Below are 10,464 nucleotides of genomic sequence, written 5' to 3' on the forward strand. Positions count from 1 at the left end.
CGTTGCGATTTTTATTTCGCGTTGCGATTTTGTTGGTCATTTTGGCAAATCCAAAAAAAATTGGTTAAAATCGTATATTATAACTTTTTTTTGGTCACTGAGGCGATTTTCTATATTCAAAATACTATAACAAGTGCAAGGAAAAAAGTCCTGCCTTGTGTAATAAACGACAGAGATTTGGTGACATAGCATGACGGCTGCGTTCGTGCGGTGGACCCTACAGAGTGAGATTTTGTTTTAAAAAAGGGTTTGGTTAATAATTCTTAAAAATACTTTTTGGACAACAAATTTTAATATAATATTTAATTTTTCAATTATTATAAATATTTTATTTTAATATTTAAGTAATAATTCTTAAAAAATTATAAATATTATGAAAACATAGACATTTATAATTTATTTTATAAAATTCCTTAATATATGAATACAAAGATCTCAATTGAATGCATAATAAGAAGAGTTTTAAACTTAAGTTATAAATGTATAACATTTGTTAAATCTGTATATCAAAATAAATAAATAAAAAAACAAATGTATTAGGTAAAGTTTAAATTGAAAAATTATCACATTAAAAAATATTAATTATTTTAAAATAATTTAATGAGTATTTTTAAACTTTACTCAAAAACTTTTTATTATGGTAGTTTAGGGTACTTTTCCACAAGTTCATCCGCTTTTACCAGCGTCTCTGTGGATTTGAGGGTTACTGCGTTATCTCGTGATATTTTCAACTCTCCAACTACCAATTTCCTATCTCTCGTACACATTTCTTAATATATCATATTTTTAAAATTCCTTCTGTACGGACTCTAATAATATGTTGCTGTATTATTTTTTATAATACAAGCTTTTTAAACTTTTGATTATAATCCTTTTAAATAATTAAATTTCATAAAATATATATTTAAAACTATTTAGAATATATTTTTTATATTTTTATTTATAAAAGTATGTAGATGACAAATACCAACACAATAAGCATTTTCTTTATTTTATTTATGAATAAGAAAAGAAAAAGTTTATGTTTTCTTTTGAATTTTAAGATTTTCTTTTGCTTATTCGATTGTTCAATTTTAATAAGTAATTTATACAAGAAATAGACTTTTCTACACACACAAACAGAGAGAGAGAGAGAGTAATACTCATTATTGTTACGACAAAAATAAAGGAAAGAAAAGGGCAATATTAATCAGAGAATTTATGGTAGAATAGAACACGTGATGCAGGACCGTCATGAAATAGAGACAGGTAGGTATATTGTTAGGTCACATTGTCCAAATTATTAATACGGTTGAAGAGTCGTGTCATGTTTATATTTTTCAACAAAAAAAAAAAGGAATTCACTAGTATTTGTTCTATATATCATTTGACATTTATTCTCACATGTAGAATAGTAACTGTAGATCTTATTTTGCAATTTCAAAATCATTCGACAGGGAAAAAATAACAGTAATAATTATTATAAAAATATGTTTCGACTGGTAAAGCAAATTGTGGGAGATTGTAATTTGATTGGCATCTATACCTTAAAGCATTGAGAAGAATGAAAGATGAGAAAGGAAACAATAAGTAATAATGAACAGTAATAAGCATAGATGGCAAAGCTTACCGTCACCCGTCTGGAAACAATATTAAACTGTACATACGATGAATTTTTGACAGTGCCAACCAAAACTTGCATTACTCCACAACAGTGACCTCATGATCCACCCTCCAATAGTTTGCATCATTGAACTCCATCCCACCATCCGATTTCTCCTTTTCTACCTTTGGAATTACGTGCCTCTTCAATGGTCCAGCTTCCCCAACTATTCCTTCTTTTAAAGCCTGCTCCATTGCTTTCTCCGTACCTTCTAATTCAACCCCTATGAATTCAACATCCTCAAACAAAGACGGAACTGCTGATGGAGATTCTTTACTTGTCTCACTCTTCACTGATCCCTCACTCGAATCCATGGAGTTGGAGGATCCATTTGGAAGCATGGATTCCCCATCTGAAGGCGGCCCTCCATCACTCATCGCCGAATCAGTATGACTCGGTAGGTTGAACCCTGAGCTGTCGTCATCAAGAAATGGATTCCTGCTCGAACCGCCTACTTGCAGATCCAAAGGTTCTCCCCATTCCACCCACTCAAGTACAGGTCTAGCTCCAAACATGTTTTTTTCTTCTGGTGTGTCTCCATCGATCATGGAATCGTTGTTCAATCCAGTCATCGGGTTGGAAGTACACGTGCCATTATCATTCACCTCATCCTCCTCTCCAACTACCACCTCATCATCACTACTGCTGTTACCACCATTTGCAGTGCCGTTCAAGTTAATCTCATGCATCATCTCTGAAGGGTATATGCCTGTTGGTGCATTACCGGTTCTGTCGTCTTGGAAGGCAAACCAGTTGGAATTTGTAAAAAGACTACTGCATTAGAAAAACATGGTTTGTAATCTCCAGTAATATGGATACTTCAACAAAAGAATATAACCCCAAACTGTACATTTACAATGCAACTGTCATTGGTGGCTCTTTAACAACATCCACCCATCTGGAGTGCCCATCGTGAACCTCAGATTACAATGAGCTATCTTGCTTGGACTTGGGCGTGAATGATGGATAGGGGTATGGTCATAGTTTTCTAAGCTTATCCATATATTTGGATGATCTTTAGAGACCATATCCACATATCCATACCATATGTCAAACATAGGTCTTCCACAAATAAGGAGTCGAAGCAACCTAAACCATAACTAACGAACAAGAAGAAAACTCACCTCCCCTGCTCATCACCAAGCCTCAAGGATGATATGACAACCTCAGCAGGTTCATCATCAAAGTATACATCCTGCAAAGTAAAAACATATATTAATGGTAGATTTTGATGTTAAAAGAAATGATAAAAACCCCTAATTGTTTGGTTTCTCCATCACTCACTGTTCTTAACACAACCCTCAGTTATGTCACCATCAATTTCTTTAATAGGCAAAATAGAGAAGCCTTTGGAAGAACAAGTTAATGGCAGGTCAAGCACAGAGATGATTTCAGTTAATCAAAAGAAACTGGAGCCACTCACATCATCATCTCGATCAAGAGCACCATGGTCCTGAAAACAGTTAATAAGAAATAAGTAAAGCAAACAGGTAGAATTTAAGATACTGTTACGAAAAGTCAAAATACATACTCCGTTATCATCATTGCCATAGATTTTATATTTGAAAGCTTCGCTTAGGTTATTTGCTAAAGCTGCAACATCATAATCTCTATCATGAATATCATCCTCGTCACACTGTCCCGTGTTCTGTCTTGCAATGATGTGGGCGACTGCACATGAGAAGGAAAAGCTATAATGTGTTACAACATGGACAGAAAATTGGTACACTATCAGAAGCTCCACATCGTACACATAACAGAAGAGACCTCGGAATCCATGAGTACAAGAACTCTCACTATTCACTAATAAAAACATATATAAGAGATGATTGACCTTCAATCACATCCTACTAATCTGTCTGCAGTACATATAAGAAGATAAACAAGAACATACCCACAAGCCCATCGATAAACTTTTCAACTGCGTTACGTTCTAGCAGAATATTTGCTTTCCATTCATTCCATTCGCTATTTTCCTATATAAATATATGAACTCAAGTCAGAAAAATCACAAAAAATATTTATTTAATAAAGAATCAAAGCAAAATATTCTAATTCATCATATCAATCCAGCCAAGCATTTCCTGCCAAGGAAAGAACCACTAATGTGCCAAATACAAAACTAATTCTAATGAACTTAAATCAGATTTACCAACCACTAAAAAATCATACCCTAATTTAATTTGACAGAAGCAATAAATACAACATTAGCAAGCAGCCAATTCCACACCTGTAGGTATGCCTGAATACAGCTGTTGCTGCTTCCCAACTGTATAAGTTTGTTTGAAATACGTGTAATGTGTCCAATGTTTCCTGCCCGTGGTGCACGTTTTCCAGCAGCAGGTAAAATTGGCTGTTTAACCAGAAAAGGGTTAAGTTGACCGCGCACTCAGGAAGCAGTTAAAACAACTTCTAGTTAAATCAGTTAAACACACGTTAGCAGAATGCAAAATAGAAATATGATTAACATCTACCAGATTATTGTCACCAGAAAGAATTGGTTGCTTGTCAGTTTGGAGAAATCTCCCAATTAAATCACACTTGTGGAGAAGGTGATCAAGTATTGCATCATTCTTGCTCTCCAGACATGATAATATTATATTCTCAACATGATGTGTAATGCATTGTTGAATGGATACCTGTATAATTTGAAATAAACAAATGATCTTAGCCTCCTAAAAGAAATGATCCGCCACCTCCTAAAGAGGACATCAAGCATATTTAACCAGATACAAACTTCCAACTGTTTCTCATTCAAGATAACAAGTTTTGCAAGAGCTTACTCAAAGAAAAGATCAAGAACTCGTTGAATGGTTCCTGAGCTGACCAATTCCTTCTCTGCAGCTTCATTTCCTGTTCTCAACAGGACAGCAATGAACTCCACAATCTGAAAATAAATAAATAATAAATAAGTTACAATATAAAACATTAATAACAGAATAAATTATGACAGCCCTGCAAAAAGCCTGATATGCATTGTGAACAAACACCAAATAATCAAAGAGGTGCCAAGTTGAGTATCCGTGTTGGTTGGCAAACAAAACTTCTTTCAAAATATAAGATGAACCTTCAGGCGATGCTTCCCCAGAGGCGGCCTCAGTTCTCCATATGTGGTAGGCAAAATCTTCTCATCAGATGAAACATTCAAAAGTATGAGTAATTCACCTACACAACAAGCAGCAGTCTTCAACACCATGGCTAAAATGAAAGCCAACATTTACATGTGCCTAGGAATATATGGAAACTATTACAACTTTCAGAAAAAGCTCCACTCACCAAGCTTAGGGAGCATTGCATTGATAGTCTCTGGATTTACAGGGATTGGAGGCTCATACATATGTTGATTTCCGAAATAATGCATTAAGGGAGAAGCAATAGCTGATCTCTTTGGATCCAACAATGAGATACAAACTGAGAGAGAGTGTACAAGGCCATATTTTGAATGTGAATCTTCCAATGCATGACCAAATATCCTTGCAACAAAACTGTTGTTGAACATATGCAGAATTATAGGTCAAGTCAAAAACATAAACACGATGTAGAATCAAGACGGTGATGCAAGTAGAGAAGAGACAAGAAGGAACTAGATCTCACAAACCTTGGACTAGAGCTTATTGGCTAAAGGTGAGGGCGCATTCCGTGTTATTGCACATAATGTTTCTGCTGCATTACCATGAACCTCAGGTTCACACTGGTCATTGTAAAAAACAAGTTGTGAGACTCATTACAACGTACAGTATGCCATTAAAAAGACAAAACGAAAGATTTGCACATACAGATGGATTCAATTTATCCACGATCATTTCCAGCAAATTGCTATCAGCTAACCATTGCATTACATCCAAAAAATTAGGATAAACATGATCATCAGCACCTACTAACCGAACCAAAACCTGCAAAAAAGGCACAATCTTACATCAAGTTTCACCCAAAAATATTTAACGAAAAGCCATATAAAATCCACTACTGCAATAAAACACCACAGAATATCTCAGGTACCTCCATGATGGATGTTATTCTTATCAAATCAACCAGTTGGCGCAACACATCTTGATGTGCCTGTTAACAAGAGGCCCCAGTTAATCCGTATAATAGATAACTATACAACAGTCTATCCTTTGTGGTTAAGGGATCATAAACCACTGAAAAACTAATTTGTCAAGCAAATCACAATGTGATTGTAAACAAAAGCTTTACTTACTTGGACGTACTTCATAAGTGAAATAGTCTTCCGTAGCATAAGGCATATAACAACCTAAATTTCAAAGGAAATGAAACTTAACAAGTTGTAATAAATACAAAAAAGTAGCATTAATAGAAAACTGGTCGTAATAAATACAAAAGTAGCATTCATGGAAACAGGACACGAAAAACAGGGGAAATAAACAAAATAATCAGAAAATGAACAACACACCTTACTGAAATAACCAGCTAGCAAAGCACTGTGAGGACGGTTAGGTTCCAAGAAGGAGAAAAGCAAGTTCACCAACTGCAAACAAAGAGGAGAGTGTATGAAACAAAGTCATAGCAATTTCCATAACTCAGATGTATAATCAATAATGAAAAAGAAACTCATACCTCTTCATCCTCGATTAAAGTCTTCAGAATAACATCGATCTCACATGTAAATCTCGCAGGCAATGAATGGGAATCTAGACATGAAATGAAAAGATCATTTAGAAAGGGTGGAATTAACATCAGAAAAGTTACAAGGAAACAGAAAGAAAAAAGTCAGTTCTCAGTCCAGATGAAATGACATACTTGAAGGTCCGTTTGCTGTCAGCATTTTCTGAAGGTTCATCGACAATATACCGTAATAACTGCTCAACTTGAGCTCTACTCGCAGACTGTACGTTAAAGAATTAAGTATAATGAGCAAGAAGCAAGACTGATTCAAAATCAGTTTATATAATATCACTTCACAAGTTTAACTGTAGCGAATAACTTCTGAATTCCAACAAAGTAGGAACTGGTAGAATATAAAAACATAATAAAAATAAGAAAAGGCACAATGTGATATAGTGGCAAAAGTTACAAATTGATGAGTCGACTATTTAAAGCTTTGCACTCTTGGATTATTTCTTCCTCGTCGAGAAGCTCTTCCAAAGTAAAGTTTTCCTTGTCTAAAATCGACTCCACCTACAAAAATTACCAGTCAATGAACTAACCGAAATCCCAGGAAATACACAACAATATCACTAGAACAATTCGTTTAAAATGGAGAACCAGCATCAATCTAAAATGTAAATCCAGCTAAACATATCTGCACAGTTTAAATGTTTTTCGCAAATTAGATAGAATAGCAATTAGCACTGAATAAGAAAGTTCAGCTTCAAATAAAGGAACTCCAGCCACTTCCAACTAAAAAAAGAGCTTAAAAATAAAGTGAATACATCGACTTGAATAAATGAAATTTCCCAACGATGAGAACAAATCTAAGTCACTGAAACTACTATGTTGGCATCAATGAATCCAGAGTAAATTTCAAATTAACTACCAGAAAGAATATATAGATATATATTAATGAAAATTAAAAATACTCATTACGCCGTATAAGATTAGTCTCACAAAAGGAAAGAAGATCAAAGTAGAACGTAAAGCATTGAAATAAAACTTAAAATTATTTACATGTAATTAATGAATGAATCAATTAATTTAGGATTAAAATTACTCACGGGAGAAGAAGCAGAGAGAGATGTGAGACTCCAAACATGGTAACAAGAAGCAACGATCAAGCAGACGAGCTGAATAGATCTGGAAACCCTAAAATTAACCAGAGAATCTATGAAATGTCCAAAGATTGCTCAAAAAACGGTGAGATCCAAAAAAGATAAAGAAAATCTAAACCCTAATGCTTGTTGGTGTTAAAGAGAGACCAAAAAGTATTTGAAGGGAAAACAAAGACGAAGGCTGTGAAAATAGCAATAGTAGCTGGGGAAACGAAACAAGAGAGAGGGGTGGTGGGCAAATAAAATTGAAATGTATATGACACGTGCGATGTGATTATTTTACTATGGATTTACCCTGGAATTTGATTAAAAATCTTAGCTTTTTGTTGGTTTTCGTGCAACGTTTTTAATTTCTTTTAGTTTGTTCAAACAAATCTAGGAGGGAATTTCCATATCAAAACTATGATAATCTACAGGTTTAAGCTTTGGGGCATTTTCTAATACTTAATTAGAATAAAAAGGCAATTACACCGAAAAAATCTTTTTAAACTTTAATTACTTATCTTATATCATTTATCTTTATTTATCGATCTAACACCTTTTGCAGAAAGGCGCACCCCTAAACGCGCCTTACGCTGACATGGATACACGTTGGCTAAAGCGCGACTCCTGTGACGCGCCTTATGCTATGTAGGGATATAACGCGGTGCAAGGGCCGCACCTTCCTACAATTATGACATGAATAATGCAAGGCGTGGTGCACGGGTCGCGCCTTGCATAATTGCATCCAACTTCTTGGCTTTAAAGCATCGTCTCTCCGCTATAAATATCTCTTCCCCCGTAAACTCTCTCACAACTCCTCTCAACCGAAAAACTACTATAATAATCCTCTCAACCAGTCAAAACACCGGTAATCCTTTTATTTGATTCAGAAGTTCGTTCGATCTTTCGTTATAATGTAATTTTTTATAATATTTTTTTATAATTATATATGTTTATTTGAAAAAATATTGTATTAATTGTTTTCAATTAATTTTTGTGGTTGTAAAATTGGAAAGCGAGAGCATACGTCGAAATATTTTTGTCAATACGATAATATATAAAATTATATTATTTAAATTATTTACGTTTATGTGTAAAATTATTTACGTTTATGTGTAAAAAATTTATTGTGTTATATTTTCGTTCATATATTTATATTAATTAGGTTTGTTTCAATTTTTTTTGCAGATATATATTGTCGCACTTTCAAACTCTAAGATGACTCGAATTTAAGCTATTGTTTATTATGATGGAGAAATTCGAGAAGATGAAACCGACGTTGTTTTCGTATCAAATCGTTATGTTAAAATATCCTTCAAGAGAAACATACTATTGAGGAGCTGATAACGTAGATTTCAATGAAAGTTCATGTTGGAAGTACTAGAAGAATGTCGTCGTTGCAGTACAAATTTCCAATATCATTGTTGTCATTAACTTAGACAGCGTTCGAAATATCGAACAATGATGATGTTGAAATGATGGTTGATTCTCAAAGTAATTATTCAGATGCCGATATAGAGAGTATGCAAAGCTTGTTCAAGTGCGTGCTTTTTGGGGTCTGTCATTAAGCTCTCACTATGGGCTGGCTGAACAGTTAATCAAGTTGACAGTCTGACTACAGTAATGTGTACTGATTTAATGCCATAATGAGAAATTCTCATCATGTTGTCGTCCTATCAACTTCAATGGGGAGACATTTATCAGCAACTTCTTACGATATGTACCGAGGTGGGTCCACGAACAATCCGTATGGCAACATTGCGTCCAGTTCAAGGGGAAGGCATTCATCTGTAAATTTATTTGACCTTAATATGGAGATGCCCTCGATGTAACAATCTGTGCAGTTTCCATTTGACACGATGACTTCAAGCTCCAGGGGGAGGTATTCGGCTGCTAGCTTTTTCGATCTCAATATCGATATGCCTTCTAGTTCAAGGGGAAGGCGGCAAGTAGTAGGTTCTTCGACCTAAATATGGAGAGAATAGAGGAACCATCATCTCCACCAGAAGAACCGCTTCATGGCCAGGTGCAATGGTGCTGAGACTGACTATTTCATCACCCATAATCATTGCAATTCAACTCCGATGATGATGATGATGATGATGTAGATGAAGCTCCCTCAAATGTGGCACAAATGACCCTCCAGCACACATGTATGAAGCTGATTATGGTGCAATGTACGGGCCAGATTTGCGGATACGTCTAATCTCGGTTTCTATGATTTTACTCATCAATATACATGGTGAGTTATCTTTAGACATGGAGTTTTCAAGAAAAGATAAGCGATGATGGTTATAAAAAAATTACAATATTCGTAATTTTGTTTAATCCAGAGTCTCCCGCTCTACGACAAGAAAAATCTGTATGCTATTGTGCCCGACGTGAAGACGGATGCAATTGGATGGTTCGAGTATTGAAGAGGAAGAGGAAAAACAATAAAGGGACTAATGGTATACAACGATCCTTACACATGTTTCGCTTGAGAGATCAACCAAGATCATCCAACTTGGACTATGAAGTGATCTGTCAAGCCAAAGCAGCTCACATAATATTGTTGTGTTGATTTCAGCTATCACTCGCACTATGGGTATTCCGTCTCATACAGAAAAGCATGGAAGGCAAAGCAGAATGCCATTAAAAACTTCACGGCGAATGGGATGCATCTTATAACGAACTTCGAAGTGGTTAGGCTGGTGCGGAGCTTGAATCCTGGGATAATTGTAGACTTCGAAACCTCCATGCATTACCATAATGATCGAGTTCTTCGTGATCGATGCATTCTACTAGGTTTTTTGGACTTACCCACAGTGCATTAATGCTGTCAAATACTGCAAGCTTGTGGTCCAGATCAATTGGACTTTCTTGTATGGAAAATACAAGCAAGTTTTACTATTGGCAGTTGTCTAAGATGTAATCGCAACATTCTTCCAGTTGTTTTTGCTCTCGTTGAAGGAGAAGATACAGATTCTTGGGTTTTTTCCTCTACGTTCACATGTTATCACGAGGGAAAAATGTGTCATTTCATATCGCGGAGCTGGGATCAAAGCAACAATGAAGTCTTTGGGTCCATTGTGGCAGCCACCCTTTTTCCAACTAGGTATTGTATCCGAC

General features: G+C 35.3%; 1 pseudogene; it reads right to left on the reverse strand.

The window, feature by feature from the left end:
* Nucleotides 1-1,435: 1,435 nt before the first annotated feature.
* Nucleotides 1,436-7,405, reverse strand: LOC120117236 (annotated as a pseudogene).
* Nucleotides 7,406-10,464: the final 3,059 nt, after the last annotated feature.

This window comes from Hibiscus syriacus, unplaced genomic scaffold (assembly GCF_006381635.1).
Source record: "Hibiscus syriacus cultivar Baekdansim isolate YM2019G1 unplaced genomic scaffold, ASM638163v2 tig00110319_pilon, whole genome shotgun sequence".
NCBI classification, from domain to species: Eukaryota; Viridiplantae; Streptophyta; class Magnoliopsida; order Malvales; family Malvaceae; genus Hibiscus; species Hibiscus syriacus.